The 7,017-nt window shown below is 36.0% G+C and overlaps 1 long non-coding RNA gene across 1 annotated transcript; it reads left to right on the forward strand.

The window, feature by feature from the left end:
- The first annotated feature begins 838 nt into the window (after positions 1 to 838).
- On the forward strand, positions 839 to 3,187 carry LOC133222908 (uncharacterized). Its single transcript, XR_009728405.1, has 3 exons — positions 839 to 929; positions 1,366 to 1,444; positions 3,067 to 3,187. It is a non-coding gene; the product is annotated as an uncharacterized LOC133222908 (long non-coding RNA).
- The last annotated feature ends 3,830 nt before the right edge of the window (positions 3,188 to 7,017 follow it).

Here is a 7,017-nt window from a genome sequence, read left to right on the forward strand (position 1 = left end):
CCTTGATTGGAGTAAACATTACTGAGCAACAACTAAAAACATCGGTGTTATCAGCGTAGTTCTCAGTCTAAAGTCAAAACCACAGCACTGCACCAGCTATTAGAAAAAAGAAAAATGACTGTTACAGCTGAACCTAGGACAAGCACTTCCTCTCCTGCTCCTTCCCTCACCTGAGAGGTCACAGGGCTATCCCTCACCAATTTTTCCTCACTACTAACTACCATGCAGAAAGATTTGCCATTTCACAGAGGTGCTGTTTCTTACTTATTTTCCGCCTTCCCCTCTTCTCTCTGTCATTTTTCCCCTTTCTTCAGGACACTTAAGTATGTTCCTGAAAGGCACCACCACACTGGCCAAGGGTCTCATCTGTGCCTTGCAGTGGCTCAGTTGGAGCCAGCTGGAACCAGCTGTGTCCACCACAGGACAGCCCTGGCCACTCCTCACACAGGCCACCTATGTAGTACCCCTGTTGCCAGTGCCTGGGCACCTGCACACAGTGCATAAACATGATGAAAATGCATACACTTAGGGAAATCTTAGAGTCTAAACCAAAATTCTTATGGGAGTAATAGAATCCAGAAAACAGGTTAGTTTTTAAAAGGGAGCCTGATCTGTGTTCCGTGTTTGGTGAAAGAGGTTGCACAACTCAGTATGCTCTGCAATAGCAGAGGGCTTTCTGAGGTTGCCCCTCTCCTTCCTTCCTTCCTGCTCCTGGGCCAGAACAGGGCTGCACTGCAGGTCTCATGGCTCTTGGTCTTTCCCATGCTGTGGTATGGTGATCAGGATTTAAAACTGTAGAAAAGGGGATAAAAAGGGCAAATAAAACCAGTGTGCTCATTTTGCAGGAGATAACAGAAACTGCCATTCTCAGGCAACTGCAGAAGCTTCTGGAAATAACTTTGACATTATTCCCAATCTTTGTTACCAAGGTTAGTCATCTCTTCTTTTCCTACATAGTCAAACACTTCTCCCAACTTTAATTTGCTCAGATATTTTTATGTTGCTTTTATTTTAGGGTTTCTTTTTTACAGGTAACTCTTTGAGTATGATCTTTTTTACTGTGCAGTCATCCAGAAAGGAGAAACATTACCATTAAGCAGATATTTCCAGAATATATATAACTTTAAAACATATGTTCAACATTTTATTTTTTTAATTATGCTGTGTTTGTTGCTATATAATTGTTTACTGCATGATTAAGATTCTGTAAATGGGTTGTGTCTTGTTAAAAACTGTTTCTTAGAATAATTATTGGTTAATTGTTACTTTCAAAAGAGGAAATAAACTTTTTTTTTATTAAGTCATAAAATAAAATTCTCTACTTCACTGTTTCTGCTCACTTCTTACTTATAAATTCATTATCAGTAGATGATGGGTAGCTGAGAGCCTTCAGAACAGCAAGATCTTTTCATCCAGGCCTTGGGTATGAACTGCCCACTGAATGGTAAACTTACTGTTTGATACGCCTTCTTGGGAAATAGTGTTTCCTAACAAAATCGTCTTCTATTTTTACTCTATTAACATTTCAACCCTCTTAACATCTTTCTATTTCTTTATTAAGCAGTTGTGGCTTAACTCCAGATGGCAACTAAGTACCGTGCAGTTGCTCACTCACTCCCTGCTGGCCCTGGTGGGATGAACGAGTTGAGATAAGAATAGCTTAATAATTGAAATAAAGTAAAATGATAATAACAACAACAATAAGAATAGGATATAGAGATGAAGAAAACAAACTCCCAAGTGATGCACAATACAATCACACCCACTGACCAATGCCCAGCCCATACCCAAGCAGTGATCAGCCCCTCCCAGACAATATCCTCCAGTTTATATACTAGGCATGACATACTGCTGCATGGAATATGCCTTTGGCTGGTTTAGTTGAGGTGTCCCTGTCTCTGCTCCCTCCCAGTTCCTTTTGCCCCTCTCATACAGAGCACAAGAGGCTGAAAAGTCCTTGATCAGGGTAAGTGCTACCAAGCAACAACTAAAACATCAGTGTGTTATCAGCATTGCTCTCAGACAGAAGCCAAAACACAGCACTGCAGCTACTAGAGAGAAAATTAATTCCACCCCAGCTAAAACCAGGACAGCAGTTAATGGTATTTTACTCCATATTGTATAAAATAAGCAGTGAATGTGAAAGGCATTTTAATATGAAATTTGAGATATCAAATTGATATAATTACAAAAAACATTAAAAAGATGTTTCTATCTTTAATGTTCTTTTTACAAAATCTATAGACCATTTCACTTCAGAAACAAGTAATGATTTAGAAAAGCTAAAGTTATCTTTTCAAATTCTTACTTCCTAAACATTATAAGAATTTTAACAAAGTATCATTGGATCATTATAGTTGTTCATATCAGTGTTACATTAGAATGAAGTTAGGAAGTTAGATTAACATTTTTCTGAGCAATACTTTTGTACAGGAAGTTCCTCCAGCAACGTAAAGCTGGCAGGGTAGCTTTGCAGTACTTCGTTTCGAAGACCATTAGTGAATAAGTAGGTCCCAGGAGGAAAAGGGTAGTATCTTCTTACTACATCCTCAGGAGCTATCAAATAAGTACCTTAAGTGTTAGGACATACATGCATAGTACAAATCAGGCTTTCAATTTCTTGAAATTATGCTTCATATCATCCTTCCCTAAGTGCTTAAGAATGATAAAATGTAAACAGCTAGAGCTCCACAAAATGAGCATCTTTCAGATGCAGCTAAAAATCTGGGACCAGATCCAAGAAGGAGCCATTGAAATCAGTGGGGGTTAGGTACTTAAATAACTGTGCTTTTTTTCTGAAGTCTGTAATATTTCACCCCTGATATTTTACTCTGTGGTGTTTCTCATGTTCCCTTTATATAACAGAATAAGTCTTGCCTTTATGGTAAATTTATAATTAGTGAACTTAGAAACATGTATTTTCATGAAGAAAAAAAAACCCAGCAGATTTTTTTCTTATCTCTCTGCTATTCTTTTCTTCTTACTTTTGTGTTCAAGAATTATAGGTCTTCCTTATGATCTTTACTACATATCAAACATACTCATGGAATACATAACCTGTTTCAGGTTTTGACAATTATGAGTAGTGTCATCATTCCCGAGAGTTAGAATGCTGACAATTCAACAGAGTTCTGCTTTGAATCTGCTTAATGCCTGTCACTGAAATCCTCATGCAGACACACAAGTAGCTGTGTTGCTTCAAGGTAAGACCAGATCTAATTAACTCTACACTGAAGTATAATATTCTCTCAGGAGAAGGGAAGTACAATTCAGGGAGGAAAAGACTAGATGTAAAAATCTTTTAGAACTTTGGGGGAGAAAGCATACAGGTAAATGATTCAATTTTCATAACTGCTAACTGAGCTTACCCATTATCTAAATAAGAAAAAATGGTTTGGATAGCATGCAGCACATCATGGAACAGCATAGGAACAGATTCCTTATGATCTTATGGAGGAATAAAACATAAAATATGGACTTCTAAAAAATTCAAGTTATTTTTTATATTGTGAAGAGATTGTATAAAATAGTTATAATTTAACAGACATTCATTATAATAGATTTAAGGCAAAATATTTAAATGTTAAACTGAGCTCTCTTTTTATCACCTTATCCTCTACCTTGCCCTGCTACACTGGTGATTATAACCACAGGAAAATTAAAATAAAATAGATTCACATGGGCTATCTAAATTATAAATTACTGATGGCTACTGCCATGGGACTGATTACTCGTTTTCATTTCTTCCTTAGATATTGTGTAGAGGAACAACACTGTTTCTTTGTTGCAATGTGAGTATGTCATAAAAGTGGCTATAAAATCCATAGTGAATTAGCAGTTGCTACCAAATATAAATTGATGTACAGTAGAGAACTTGATTTGTGTCTTGTGCTCATGCACTGCAGCTGCCAGTAATTTGGCTGTATTTTTTCAGGACATTTTTAACATTATAAAAAAATATATTTTGTTTGTAATACATATGTATTGTTTGTTTGTTTGAAGATAAATCACATTTCATTTTATGACTCATTCTCATTTGATTTTCTTGGAAAAATGAAGTTTGAGAACTGCTGGGTATTCTTGCACGTAAGGTTGATATATTGCAGCTAAACACTTCATCACACAATGCTACTTTATGTTTAACACAACAATCTTTGAAGTCATCTGAGAACAAAATTTGTGTTCAAAGGAAGTTTAAATGAACTAAAAACCACTGCTGTTAGATGGCAACTGATAGTCTACAATAATCAGCTTTCAAAGGTTATATCTCTAGGGATAACAGAATGGGTTAGTCTAAAACCTGTTGACACAGGTAGGTGAAGTTACTCAGTTCATTGAATGTGAATGTCCACTGAAATCTATGAGCCACCAAAATATGAATTTATGGATGATATTAAAAAAAAAGAAAAAAAGAAAAAAGAGCACAACTACTTTTAAAATTGGCCAAAATACTACTTCTACTCTTGGCCTTGTAAAGACATTTCAACAGCAGAAACTTTCTTCATACATTTCTTTTAACTTCTAAACATTCTTATTATATTTTTTTCTAAGATCTTTAATTACAGATAATCTCATTTTACTATAAAAATGATGAATAAAAGCTGAAAAGTGGAACATATTTGAGAAAACTGTTTTGGGGCACTCATTGTGTTTTTAGTGTGTATCTGAAAGGGGATGGTTGATACCTAAATGGAATTGGAACTTTGAACTGTAGAATTAAGGAAGACAATTCTAAGGATTCTTTAATGTAGAAGTATACGATACATTCCATGAAATACAAAATATGCTACAAGTACTTTAGAATAAAATGGTTAGTAAACTATCTCGGATAAAAATATTGTTGACAATTTTGGTCTTGTAGAAAACAGGTGTATAATGTTTCTTTGATATTATAATATCAGCAACAATCTTTGAACATTGCATATAAGCAGAAATAGTTTTGCTTTATCTAAAGCAAGTGAAGAATACCTGAGTGAAGATCTTGCAGATCATTTCTACTGTGCCTTGAGAGATCACCTTCAGAGTTATTTTTAATAGCTTTTATGTCATAATGAAATAAGTCAGCCTCTTTTTGCCATGACTCCTTTCCATCCCTCCCTTTTTTGCAGAAGGGGCAGCACCTGAGGACACCCAGAAGCTTTTATTGGCCATGATGAGGGCCATATGTTAAGCTATACAAATCCTTTCCATTTTTTAGCATTTGGTTCCTTGGCATATACCCAATGAAGCAGTGTAGCAGCAGCTTTGGAGTTGCCTGCAGAGCTGTCCTACCATTTCTCTGTGATGTAGCTGTGTGCACTGTTTTCTTGTTTCCCTGAAAATGAGCTTGTTTTGTTTTACTTGATCCTCATGAAAGTGTAAAGGGAAAGGTCTGCAGTGACATTATTTTGATGGTGTTTCTAGTGTTTTCTTAATGGCTCAAATAAAATGAGAATACCTTTTTTATTTGGTGTAAACTCATGAATGAAGAGAGGAGAGGTGAGGAGATTGGCTACATTATTTAATTTCAAAATTTTTATTGTTTATAAAGAGATTTTGGACATAATTTTCATTTTCAATAAGTGTTGAAGTAATAGGCATTACTACTAGTGACTACAGTAAATTAATGGAAACAGGATGTAGTTAGGGAAAAGGATCTGTGGAGAATGAGCAAAGATATTTTTAACATGAACAAATCGTACTAAAGCAAGCTTTGGCTTATGTCAGTGTTTGGTTTCACATTTCATCTCCTGAAGTCAATATACTGTATTTTTATCAAGATCATATGGGAAGATCTAGTAATAATCACATCAGAAAGATTATCTATTCTTCTTCAGATGGTATCAGCATGTACTACAGAATTTTGCTTTAAGCACACATTTTTGCTCATACTAAACATTCGCGAATCACTCTTAAAAAAATAAAAGGTGCTTGATCTACACGAATCAATCTTCATTTTGCAGACAATCAAGGAGAAAGAAATGAGAGCAAGTTCCTGTTATATAGTCCTTCAAGAATGATTAAAATAAGAAAAAAAGTCATTGTTACCCAAAATTGATCTTGAATCTCTCCTAAAGTTCAGAAAATTATGGGAGATATTTTACTTCAGCCTTAACACTAAATAATTATAAAGAGTGTGAGTTCAGGAGTAATATTTATTCCTTTGCTTACATCTTCTTTCTTGTCCCAGGTAAAAGGTAAAATGCCATTATATAAAAAAGATATATGATTTCTCTAGCATTTTGGGAAGACCAGTAATTAAAAAATGTGAGGAATTTTGTCAGTAAATATTTTAACTTTTTTTTTAGGTAATGCATACTTATCATGAAAGCATGTGCCTACAAGCACTTGTTGCATACTTTGTTTTTACGGCCAGCACATGTAGCAAACACATTGTCAGTAGGCAAATGCAGTGTGGCCATAGGTTTGCAACAAATCAAGCCCTAGTCTGTCCTTCTGTGCTTTGCTAGTCAGTGACACAGGGCTACATAATAAAAACAAGGAAAAACAATATTCACCTCAGTTGTCTGACCAGAAATAAGAGTCAATCAGAACAAGGCTGCACATCACATGTTCTTCTGTCTGTATTTTTCTTCTGTACAGGCTCTTCCTTTAAAGAGAGCTATCAAACACACGATGTCTTCAGTATGAAAAATGCAGAACAGCTACTGGACTGTTAATAAGGTATTCAAATTGCAGTGTGAAACAAGTCTGTCTTCAGCAAATGTAGAGCAATCAGATGGGAAAATGGTGGTTACTGTTCTTAAGACTGTCCTCAATGGAATCATAGAATAGTTAGGGTCGGAAGGGACCTTAAGATCATCTAGTTCCTACCCCCCTTCCCCTCCCCCCCCATGGACAGGGACACCTCACACTAAACCATGCCACCCAAGGCTCTGTCCAGCCTGGCCTTGAACTCCGCCAGGGATGGAGCATTCACAACTTCCTTGGGCAACCCATTCCAGTGCCTCACCACCCTAACAGTAAACAATTTATTCCTTATACCCAATCAAAACTGTTTTGAGCTGAATTTTTGAC

This window comes from Neopsephotus bourkii, unplaced genomic scaffold, assembly GCF_033783945.1.
Source record: "Neopsephotus bourkii isolate Nb327-2 ecotype Australia unplaced genomic scaffold, CSIRO-AGI_Nbou_v1 NB_1624, whole genome shotgun sequence".
Lineage (NCBI taxonomy): Eukaryota > Metazoa > Chordata > Aves > Psittaciformes > Psittacidae > Neopsephotus > Neopsephotus bourkii.